This window comes from Podarcis vaucheri (genome assembly GCF_965113315.1).
Source record: "Podarcis vaucheri genome assembly, chromosome: 2".
NCBI lineage: Eukaryota > Metazoa > Chordata > Lepidosauria > Squamata > Lacertidae > Podarcis > Podarcis vaucheri.
The window spans coordinates 116,423,703-116,436,130 of NC_138760.1; the positions used below are offsets into that span (position 1 = coordinate 116,423,703).

The following is a 12,428-nucleotide window of genomic DNA, read 5'->3' on the forward strand; positions in this document are numbered from 1 at the left end:
ATATTCCAGCCCTCAACAAGCTCAGTCAGTGAGTCGCCAGGGGGAGCAAGGTCCCGCAAGGCTTGGCGGAATGTATCAGGGTCCATCAGCCTCTGCGGGCGAGCCCAAATTGGCTCGCCACCTAAGCAGGGTGGGGGTGGAAAATCAATCCTGGCTTTCAGAGCGTAGTGATCAGACCATGGCACCTTAATTGAAGGAGACATGATCACATCTATACCTACGCCAAAGATCAAATCCAGCGTGTGGCCTGCTTGATGTGTGGGGCCCGAAACAAACTGGGAGAGTCCTAGTGTCGCCATGGAAGACACCAGGTCCAGAGCCTGTGAGGAGGGAGTGGCATCAGCATGGATGTTGAAGTCCCCCAATACCAATAGGTTAGGGAACTCCAAGGCCCAGCCAGCCACCGCCTCCAGCAGGCCTGACAGGGTGGCTGCTGGTGCGCTAGGTGGCCGGTACACCAGCCAGACAGCCAAGCTCTCCTCGGAGCCCCACACTAGGCCAACACATTCAATGCTGGGGATCGATGGTGATGGTAGAGCCCTGAAAGAACAATCTTCCCGGATTAATAATGCCACCCCTCCCCCCCCGGCCCACAGTACGCGACTGGTGGAGGACGGAGAAACCCGGGGGCGCCATCTCTCGAAAGGTAACAGTTTCCCCTTCGCGCACCCAGGTCTAAGTCACACAAGCCAGGTCGACCCCCTGCGAGGTGAAGAAGTCTCGCAGGGTGGCGGTTTTGTTGCCTATAGACCTGGCATTGCACAACACCAGTGACGGAGGTGAGTAATCCTTGCTCACCCTACCTTTGTCCCTCGGGATGGGGCGCAGATTGGAAAGGGTACAAGCATATCCGTATCTCTCTCCCCTTCACCTATGACATCTGCCCCCACCGCCATACCTCCCTCGCCCCTCCACGGTAGCAATCCCAAGCCTCAAACCAACCTCCATTTACAAAATAGAAAAACAAATCAAACCAAAAACAATTATACCAAACAAAAACAAATCCCCACCCCACTCAATATCCAACCCCAAACCAAAATAAAATGGAACAAAATAAAAAAACATCAATAAAAACCACCGTTCACGGTGGTACAACAAAGTAGAAAGTAAAAACCCCTTTAAAACACTTAAAATATATAAAAACATTTTTAACATTTGCTGCAGCAACACCAGTGTCATTAAAACTGTAGCGGTGGCGAGTGTGGGCCCCGCCCCCTAGGCCTGGTGGAATGGGCCTACAGGAGGGAGTGGCCTTCCTCAACACCCATGGTGCAGCAGCAGCAGCTGTGTCCCATTGCCTCTGTGGCTGTGGTGAGTCAGTCTGGGCCCCGCCCCCTGGGCCAGGTGGAATTGGCAGGAGGAGGGAGCGGCCTTCCCCAACTCACAGTGCAGCAGCAGCAGCAGCAGCGGTGTCCCAGTGCCTGATGAGGCCTCTTGAGCTGTGGTGGTGGTGAGTCAGTCGTTGGGAGCTGCTCAGAGTGGCTGGGGAAACCCAGCCAGATGGGCAGGGTATAAATAACTTTGTTGTTGTTGTTGTTGTTGTTGTTGTTAACTTGGCATGCATGGCCAACTCAGCAGGCAACCAGCACAATGTTGGCGCCAGAGCGTGCCAATACCCATATCTCTACCCCAACACCCCAACAAATCCAGAATGTTGTGAACAACACTGACAACATTGCTTATAAACATTTATACCCAACACAAGCGCCACAAAGGTGCTTAAGTCAGATGGTCCAAAACGCCTCAAGTAAACACCTATAGGACTACATATAGGCTACTTTCTGGAACCCACCTCCCACTCTTTAATCCAAATCTAATTCAATCCCCCCCTTTCTCCACTCATCACACTTTATGCCAGCGCAGCAAAGTTAGCTGGGATGTGAACTTCATGTGGTAGCCATTGATGACCCATTGATGATCCATTCCCAGGGACTCCTTTATTAAATAATTTTATGAAAGATTTTCTTGGTTTAAGAAAGTACATGCATTCTATCTCTTTTCATGTTGCAGAGTCCTTTTTTTTTTTTACATCTGAAGTGAGACAATAGTGTTATATCCTGAATAAGGTTGTGGAAGAAGAAGTGGGGTGGAGAGGGAGGGTAATAGTTAGTGCATTTGTGGGGGGGGGTTATGTCAGCGTCACTTGGGTAGGTTCTATTCTATTCTAAAATATAATAAACGAACAATTCGTTTATTGTATTTAAGATCAGTTGCTGTTTTCGATTGGGCGCAACTTCTTTAAGCGCAACTTGGGATGCTGTTCCCTTGGCTACCGTAGGTGCCGGGGGTTGTGGATGCCATGGAGCGTGCACCGAAATTTGTGGGTGCCCAGCTCCTTCATGGGGAGTTTTGCGGGTGCTTGGGGACCCATGTCCCCCAGGGAGTTGGCACATATGCCGCCAACAGAGCAGGCACCGCTTCTGCGCATAGCCCAGCGGGCTGCCCCGGCTTCCCCGGCGTCCACGGCTTCACGGGCTCCCGCTCCCGCCCCTTTCCCGGCAACTTCTGCCCTCCCTTTTCCTTTCCTCGGGCCTCGTCGGAAGTTACGGTAGTTCGTGGCATCAGTGGTGAAGAGTGTGTCGGAAGGAGCGGGCGATGGCGGCAGTGCTGGTGCGAGAAGGAGCCGCGGGCGAAGGCAACGGGGGCGCACGGCGAGGAGGAGCCTTCTCCCGAGTCCCGCTGCTGCTGCTGCTGCTATCCTGCCCGTCGAGGCTGGCGGACGTTTCGGGTTCGTAGGCAATTGGCGACGGCCGAGTGAGATGTGAGGGGCCCCAGGGTCAGGTGGGAAACTGGATGGTTGGGACAGTGGCGTGGGCATGGGGGGGGGCTCCTTAAAGCCTTGCCCCCCTCGTAGTCAGCGTCCCTCCTGTGGGAGTTAGAGGGCGAGGATGACTCACCCGCGCCGCAAAGCACCCCCCCTTACCCTTCCACTGCTGAACTCCTGTCATCAAGATACGCTGTTACTTTAAGCCATAGAACAAACTCCTAGAAGCCGAGGTCCCTTTGCCCCCGCCCCCAATAAAATATTTGAGGGGCCGGCACTCCCAAAGTTGATCGCCATTGCCATTCAAATGGTGTCTGTGCACCTGGTCATGCGATCGACCCCCCCCCCCAATTTTATTGAAGTTGCCACCCCTGCTTTCAGAGATCTCAACATGCGGGACACAACTCGACTACCTAGAAATATACTGCCCCCCACCACCACGTGGCCATTTTTTATGGCGCTGTAACTGGGCAAGATTGGTAGTCTTGGGTCCTACCCAGTCCTCCTCCTCGAACTTATCAAGGGTTTGCCTTGGCAGGTTAGAGTGGAGTGTTGGAGTTCTTTTCACAGGAAGTTGCTAATGCAGCTGTTTGACTTCTCCCTGGAGGCACACTTCATTGTCTCTGGAGACAGCGGCAGGGACGTCTTGCTCATAGGAGCCGCTCCTGCGGAGAGTTGCCTTGGTTTTTCTTCCCTTTTAGCCTGCAGGCACCTGCAGCCCTGCTTACAGGCTCCTATTGCCTGTCCTGTTCCGCTACATCTTGCCCAAGTCATGATAAGTAGCAGCAGCTGCCCTGGTTTCTCTCCCTGGAATCCTGCCCTGTGTTGAATGTTACGGCCAACTCTACCCCGGGGAAGGAAAGCCTCCTCCCTTCCCCCCCCCCTCCTCTTCCTCCTCCTTCTCTTCTTATTCTTCAGGGGTGGGCTCCTTCTCCTCTCCCACCCCCCTAACAAGGTTCCGAGGGGTTGTAAAGCAGACCAGACCATTGAGCACCGACCCCATTCATTCCAGCAGCTGGCCATCACGCGCTCACTCTAAGCCCTGCGAAAAATATCATCATCATTACTACTACTACTACTACGGCCCTCCACCCATAGATATCAGGGCGGCTCACAGCCTGAAACTACGGTGCTAAGCACATGCTAAAAACTAGAACAAAGGCAAATCAAACCAAGCCAGCAACCCTCCTTCTCCCTTATTTGTGAAACAAACCTGTTAATTGCCTATCCAAGTGAAAAAAAGACACTGAAGGTTTTTGAGACCAATGCAAGGTAAAAAGCATTGCAGGGGGTTGGGCTAGATGACCCGCAGGGTCCCTTCCAATTCTACGTTTTTCTGAAAAACACACACGCACAACCCAACTATGGTCCCTCTGCAGTCCTCTGCCCAAGCAACTGTGTGTGAGACTTGCTCCCCAGAAAGTGTGCCTTGTCTTGCTACCTGTGGTTTCTGGTCTCTCCTCAGCCCCCTCCCCCCAATCTATTCATATTCCATCCTTTCTCCCTAATCTCCAATATTGCATTTTCCTCTGGTTGAGACGTTAAAACAGAAGGCCCTAATTCCCAACTGTGTTTCTTGCTGCAGTCCTACTGTAAGTTCCGATTTGATTCAGCAGGGCTTACTCTCAGGTAAGTGCAGTTAGGGCTGCAGCCTTTGTGACCCAAGTTTTGGGTCCTTTTTAGGTTCAGGGTGTCACTGCTTTACACACCCACCCACCCACCCCAACATTTGCAAACATCAGCTTCGTACTTAAACACTTAAAATTGGCCGGGAACTTCATTGTCTGTGACTTTATTAATTTATTTAGAGAACAACAAACTGGTGATCGCTTTAACTTTTTGATATGTGGTGATTTGAATCATGAGGATGACTTGGAAGAACTGCTCAGTCTTGAATGTGTCTCGCATTGGAATTGAGGACTTCATTAGATTTTCTTCTGCCTTTTCATTTTATTTTGTTCTAGGGGCTTGTTAGAGATAATGTGCAAGCGTGGTGCCAGCTCCCTTAAAAAAGGTCAGCAACTCTGGGAAAGGGGGGGGGCAGAGGGATCTTTGCACCACGGGGCCGGCGAGCTCCTGTCTTAATCCCCCCCCCCCTTGTCCATGAAGCATTCTTCTCCTGCGCTATACTTTGAAAATCTGACTTAGGGAGCTACATCAACCTCATAGGGGATATCTGACTGGATTTAGGGAGGAGGAGATGTGGGTGAGCAAAAGTTGATGGAGGAACAACTCATGTGCATAGGGGAATTAAAGGAGGAAGGAGGGGCTTAAAGGTAAAGGGACCCCTGACTATTAGGTCCAGTCGTGACCGACTCTGGGGTTGCGGCGCTCATCTTGCTTTACTGACCGAGGGAGCTGGCGTACAGCTTCTGGGTCATGTGGCCAGCATGACTAAGCCGCTTCTGGCGAAACAGAGCAGCCCACGGAAACAATCCGGCCGGAGCGGTACCTATTTATCTATTTGCACTTAGACATGCTTTCGAACTGCTAAGTTGGCAGGAGCAGGGACTGAGCAACGGGAGCTCACCCCGTTGCGGGGATTCGAACCGCCAACCTTCTGATCGGCAAGTCCTAGGCTCTGTGGTTTAACCCACAGCGCCACCCGTGTCCCAAAGGAGGGGCTTAGGGTCCACATTAAGCTGAGGTCAGGTGCTTAGACGTCAGCTGTGCGGTTCGGTGTATTCGTCCCATCTTGCCCAGAGACAACAAATGGGTAAGCAAGAGCAAAACTCTGATGGGGTGAATGTGTGGAGAGGGAGAACCGTTGGCAGCTGATTTCATCAGGAGATTTGTGCAAATGTTCATATAATCATAAACTTGTATGTAGGGTTGGAAAGAACCCTGAGGATCACCTAAGTCCAGCTGCACTGCAAGGCAGAAATTCGTAGCTGTCCTCTATGGGTATTCAACCTGCAGGCTGCTTTGGTGTTATCAGCGCCACATTCTAATCAACAGAGCTATTAAGACCCATGGGAAAGAACTACGGGATATTCAAGAACTATCTGTGAATCGCTTGCATGATAAACTGGGAGCTCCGCTGTCTTTCTTGTGGAAGCCAACTCGCCTTGGGATAAGATTTTCTTTTGCAAGAAACAAGCCTTTGGGCAAGAGAAATCCGTTCAGCAAGTTATGGAACTCTGAGTTTCCACAATCCTGAATCTCTCACAGGTTTTGCTATGTCTTCCTTGGCAAGTTGTCAACATATTTTAGTGTCTAGACCAGTGTAGGACAGACGAAGAGGCTGTCGTTAGAAGGTGGGGAGTGCAGGGTATCCATACCACAGTGAGGATGTTAAGGAAGGTAGGAGAGAATATATTGTTTTAATATTATCCCTCCTCACTCATGCTAGCGAGTAAACAGCAGAGCTGTAGGGCTATTAAGAGATTCAGCTCACATTACAGTACATGACAGTTCTCTTAAATACTTTTCCACTTCCACAGCTGAGCATGGCATGCTGCCCAGAAAAAGCTGAGTTCACACCCCAGCTAACTCAATTGTGTGGCTGCCCCGGGCAAAATACGCTTTCAGGTGGAAGGCTTTTAGGGATTAAGAAATAGCAGGAATAAGAAAAACAGTTGCAGTTTACTTGCGGGTGTGTTGCGCTGAATTTATTTATTTACTTCATAAAATTCATATAACACTGGATTGTAGAAACCTTATAAAAAAGATAGAACAATAAAATTATCACTAAAAAGTTACAACCATTTAAAAGTGCAATAAAATGGACTGGAGCAAATTAAAACTCATAAAACATCCTAAATAACCAAGTAAAGGTAAAGGTAAAAGGACCCCTGACCATTAGGTCCAGTCGTGACCAACTCGGGGGTAGCAAACCAGAGCAGTACATGGAAATGCTGTTTACCTTCCTGCCGGAGTGGTACCTATTTATCTACTTGCACTTTGACAAGCTTTAGAACTGCTAGGTTGGCAGGAGCAGGGACTGAGCAACGGGAGCTAACCCTGTCGCAGGGATTCAAACCACTGACCTTCTGATCGGCAAGCCCTAGGCCCTGTGGTTTAACCCACAGCGCCACCCGCATCCCTCAAATAACCAAGTACGCTTGCCTAAATATGTCTAAGTATGAATATCTTCAGAAGGTGCTGAAAAGAATACAGGGAAGCTGCCTGCCTGATATCACTAGTGCAGGGGTCAGCAAGGTTTACCTTGCCTGGGCCGGTACACTCCAGTGGAGATCCCTTTGTGGGCCGGATTGTGCGTGCACATAAGTGCGCATGCCCACAATTTTTGGCATTTGTGTCTGTGCAGATGCGATTTCTGGCATATGCACATGCACAGACTCAATTTTCTGTGCCATGGAAGTGAGTCCCCCTGCACTGGTTTAGCACAGCGCGTGGGAACTTGCCGAGTGGGCGGCTCAGTTTGGGGGCACCTCGTGGGCCCGTTAAACGACCACTGCACTAGTACTACATAATATTTTAGCACCAGCTAAAAACATTCTTGATTAGATAAGCCTACCCAAATGCTTAGAAAGCTGAGGTAATTTTGATCTGCTTGAGTACTTTGACTTTTGTATGTTTTCAAGTATTGCTTGCTTTTACTGGTTTAATCTTTTGTAAACCGCTTTGCGGGATTGTTTGTTTTTAACAATCAAGTTGTGTGTGTGTGTGTGTGTGTGTATAGGCAGGAACTTCCAACGTGTTGATGTTGCCACACTAAATTAAAAAAGATATTAAAAAGAAAACCTTCCTCAAAAAAGGCTGAGGCATTCTTCTTGGGAATGGTAACAACAGAAGTCCCTAAAAAGCAAAATAATTTATTATTATATGCCACCACTGTGGCTAGAGTCTTATTGACACAAGGTGGAGAATGAGGAAGGGGGGGTGCAGTGGGGGCAGGTTGCCCTGGCTGTCACCACTAAGGGGGGTGACAAAATGCCTGGCGGCACTCACGGCGGGACCTCCAGTGCGTCCAGGAGAGATGCGGTGGCTTGGGCACCCACAGGCTCTGCTCTGCCCCAAACAGTCCGCCCGCTGCCTTGCCCTCAGTTGTAGGGTGGCTGAATGTGAGGAGGCAGGCAGACTCCTTGGAGGTCGCACGGAGCCTCCTGCCCCGGCTCACCCCACCCCATGGGCAGCTGGCCCTGCCCACATGGGTGGCTCACCCAGCCCCTGGGCGCAGGGCATGTTTGCAGCCCCAGGTGCCCTATTGGCTTCCTCTGCCGCTGCGAGTATGGTGCCCACTAAGGAAAAGTGGCTGTTTAAAATGCTTGAATGTGCTGAATTGGCAGGCATAACAAACAGGGTAAGAGAAAAGGATGATAAAGAAAATAAGGAGCACTGCAAAATGTTTATTGAAGATTTTAAGAACCATTATAAACAAGTAAGGGACGTGGGTGGCGCTGTGGGTTAAACTACAGAGTCTAGGCCTTGCCGATCAGAAGGTCGGTGGTTCACATCCCTGCGATGGGGTGAGCTCCCATTGCTCGGTCCCTGCGTTTCTGTGTGCTGCTCTGGTTCGCCAGAAGTGGCTTAGTCATGCTCGCCACATGACCTGGAAGCTGTATGCTGGCTCCCTCGGCCAATAAAGCGAGATGAGCGCCGCAACCCCAGAGTCGGTCACAACTGGACCTAATGGTCAGGGGTATCTTTACCTCTACTTTTATAAGCAAGTAAATAACCGAGCAGGTCTTGAGTAAATCCTGCAGAATAGCAGCTAATAGAAATTAACAGAGGAAGAAATTTGAAGATTACAAATTTTGGAATATGCGATTCAGTAGAAAAGTAAAGAAACCAGGAAAAGTGTGGAACTAGATTTGCTAGTTCAGTGTTGCAAGTTTATGCCTCAAAGTGTAAGGACTCTTAAGACAAGTTTGTAAAATGTTGTATTCAGCCCAGTAGCAGGAGCGATGTGGCATTTGCCGGCACCTGGGGCACAGAGGGTGAACCGAACCTGCCATGCCAATGAGGATAGTCTGCCCCCCAAAGATGGGATCCTTAAAGCCTCCAAACTGCCTTCAACAAGTGTAATATGACCTTTACCAAATGTGCAATTGCAAAGGTGCTGTAATGTGTATGGGTTGCTTGTGCGTAAGTTGCCGCCTCTCCAGGCTTTGTTGCCTTGCTAAACCTTTCAGTCTGGGCAGCCCTTCACTTCGTGGCTGCCTCAGTCGCTAGCAGAATCCATCAGTGGGCGTTTCTTAAATCTTTTCCAACATAAAAGTTGTTTGACACCCAGTCTCCTACTACTCTCTCTGCGCGGAAGTTTTCTGTGCAGGATGGGTGTGGGTAGCGGAGGACCTGTGCTCTCCCCGCTGGTGTCCGGTGAAGAGTCCTGGAGCCCTCTCGCCGATTCCCCCATCAGCCCCTTAATAATAATAATAATAATAATAATAATAATAATAATAATAATAATAATTTATTATTTATACCCCGCCCATCTGGCTGGGCTTCCCCAGCCACTCTGGGCGGCTTCCAAAAGAATATTAAAATACTATAATACATCAAACATTAAAGGCTTCCCGAAACAGGGCTGCCTTCAGATGTCTTCTAAAAGCCTGGTAGTTGTTGTTCTCTTTGACATCTGGTGGGAGGGCGTTCCACAGGGCGGGCACCACTACCGAGAAGGCCCTCTGCCTGGTTCCCTGTAACTTGGCTTCTCGCAGTGAGGGAACCGCCAGAAGGCCCTCGGTGCTGGACCTCAGTGTCCGGGTAGAACGATGGGGGTGGAGACGCTCCTATATCCCTGGCGTTGCGCTGATTTGCTTCCCCATCTGCGGAGCTGCCTCTCTCCCTGCTGGGCCCTTCTCCAGCATCATTTGAGAGCCTTCCCTCCGCCTCTACCTCCCATGTCAGTTCCCTGACAGGTGCCATTTTTTGTATGGTGTAATGATATCCTGCCTCTCTTAAGATGTGAGATTTAATCTGTCTGGTTAGTGGTAGAATTCTATTAATGAGTTGCCCTCATTTTCTTCCAGGTTCCACACACTGCCCTGGTGCTAACGTCTCCATAGCAGAAGGTTCATCTGGGATGATCTTTGCTAATGTTCCCAGTTATCCCAACATTTTAATTTTTATTAATAAGAGCAGTTCATCTGATCCTAATGTTGACATTTTACTCATAACTGGAGGAAAACTGAATCCCTACAATAGCTCATTCAAGGAACACTTCTATCTACGGGGAAATGACCTCTTTATCAATAACACCAACAAACAACTTGCTGGAGAATACCAACTTAAAGATACTATGGGGAAAAAATGTTTCCATCGAGTCTTCCTTAGCGTATACGGTGAGGTTCTGAAGTTACTGTCAAATGGATTCACCACTGGGATTGAGGGTGGGGGAAGAGGTCGGGGTGAGGGCGGCTGCTTGCATGAATTTCTTTTTGGTTTGCATTTGTTCCTATCAGTTATTATTATTAATAATAGAATTTACTACCCACACTTCTCCATAAAATCTCAGGGCAGGTTTTTTAAAAATTAAAAATAATAATATTCTATTATAAGAATTTCATTTATTAAAAGATAGAGTGAGAAAGAAAGAGAGTTGAAATGAAAAAGAAAAAAGTAGTAAGATAGTAAGAATATACACACCTGTATATTAATGTATGGTAATGTAAGAGTACAGATCTTAGGGTAGTTTACAACAAAACAAAAATACATTATTTCTTGCATCGTATTATTATATCATGGTTCCCGAATTTTTTGATAGCTACTCTTGCCCTATTTTAAATTAACACATCTTTTTTCACTTCTAGACCCTTGGTACTGCCCTTCAGCTAATCTTTCCATACCAGAAGGTTCCTGTGGGACGATCATTCCAAATATATATTTATGTCTCATCATGTTTAGTGCACATATAATTATGTACTTTTTGAACTTTCAATAAAGAAAAAAGAAAGCAACTATGCCTTGATTTATGTTTTTTTAGGGGGGTTGAGGGGAAGTCATGCCATTGTCTCGCAAGACAGATGGATGACAACAACAACAACATAGAAAAAAGTTCCAGTGGATTCAGTAGAACTTGTTTCCCTTGGGTGGGACTTATTTAACACAATTTAAATTCTGATATCCTTTTCTAAGTGTCTCCCTGTCACAATCTCTTTCTCTCTCACACACACACTGTGCAAATGTTCAGGGTGGCAGGAGAGGATATATTGTTTATTAATATCCTTCCTAACTTTTGCTAGCAAGTTCCTTTACTTAGCAGAGTTTACAGTCCCCTCTTTTTTACATGCACAACAGATAGCTGGTTGCAGGCTTGTGTAAGGTTGCAGGCTCTCACTCTTTTACAATTCAGCATGTCTGACTGAATGTCAGACTGATTTGTATGCTCCTGATAGGTTCCCTTGATTCCCTCTTAAAAGAATAAAGACACCACAATTCTATTCAAAGTCAATAAAAGAAATTTACTTACATCAGGCAGAGCACAGTGTGATCCCTGAAGGCAGACTTAGTTACAAATATGTACATGTGGATCGACCCCATAGGGAGGAATGATACCAGGGCCTCTGCTAGCTGAGAAGCTAGCAGGGCAATCCTAGCTCAAAGCTAGCCAAACGTAGAAGGAAGTGAAAAAGAGAGAGTGTGCTGCATGACTTGTCCTTTTGTTACCTGGACAGGTTAAGTCATGCCCACCTCCTATCACATGCAAAAGGAAGGATGCTCCAGCCAGGAAGAACAAGTTTCGACTGGCTGGACCAAACCTTCCCTCGCCTGTCTTCTCTAGCATTACAAGGAATGTTGTACTTGACTGCTCCGAGTGGATTGCATTCCACAGTCTGGAAATCTGGGTTCACGTCCCATCTAAGTCATAGAATTACTACTGGCAACAGCCAGAGCAGGAGTTTGGCAGGCAAAATTAGAGTCACATATCTGACTGAGTTACCCCAGCCACACCGAGCTGCTTCCAACAAATTAAAACAAATTGAGACTCAAACCAACCTTTTCTTAAAAGAGATCAGCAAAGCTTCCAGGATTAGTCACCTCGCCACACTTCACTTCCTATTGTTGTTAGTCATAAAGACATTCTTACAAATATTGTAACAGGTTAATATCTGACGAAGTAGAATAACAACCTTGCAAAATACAGTGGTACCTTTGGTTGTGGATGGGATCCGTTCTGGAGGTCCGGTCGGATCCTGAGGTTTCCGCAAACTTCTGTGCATGCGTGCGTGGTGAAGCCTGGTCAGATACTTCCAGGTTTGCCCTTTCACATCCCAAAGTTTACGTAACCAGAGGGTTACGTAACCGGAGGTACTACTGTATACAGTTTTTTTTTGGGGGGGGGCAATTTATTTCCCTGTCTACGCAGGTTCTATTTCCTCTTTTTCTTTTTCACCCTTTTATTTACATAACACCATGTATAGCACACATATCATTATGAACTTTTTGAACTTTCAATAGAGGAAAAAAAGAGCCATTCTGCTTTCAGGTACTTTTGGGGGGCGGAGGGGAAGTCACGTCATTGTCTCTCGAGACAGACGGATGCCGACAACGGCAACATAGAAAAAAGTTCCAGTGGATTCAGTAGAACTTTTTCCCTTGGGTGGGACTTATTTAACAAAATTTAAATTCCAATATATTTCTCTTAGTGTCTCCCTATCGCTCTCCTTCTCTCTCACACACACAACTCGAGGAAGCCCCCCCCCCTTCAAAATAAGGACCAGGGAAACAGGGTTCAAATCCCTACTCTGCCATGAAG

The 12,428-nt window shown here is 47.8% G+C and overlaps 2 protein-coding genes and 1 long non-coding RNA gene across 4 annotated transcripts in view; 2 read left to right on the forward strand and 1 right to left on the reverse strand.

Annotated features, from left to right (window-relative positions):
- Positions 1 to 12,428, forward strand: part of LOC309524643 (uncharacterized protein) — a 189,885-nt gene that overhangs the window by 119,383 nt on the left and 58,074 nt on the right. The window lies entirely within an intron of this gene.
- The window catches only part of LOC309525168 (uncharacterized protein), a 115,329-nt gene that overhangs the window by 37,803 nt on the left and 65,098 nt on the right, over positions 1 to 12,428 (reverse strand). The gene's annotated exons all lie outside the window — the stretch shown is intronic.
- Positions 1,586 to 10,629, forward strand: LOC309525498. Its single transcript, XR_014216353.1, has 3 exons — positions 1,586 to 2,728; positions 9,703 to 10,014; positions 10,483 to 10,629. It is a non-coding gene; the product is annotated as an uncharacterized lncRNA (long non-coding RNA).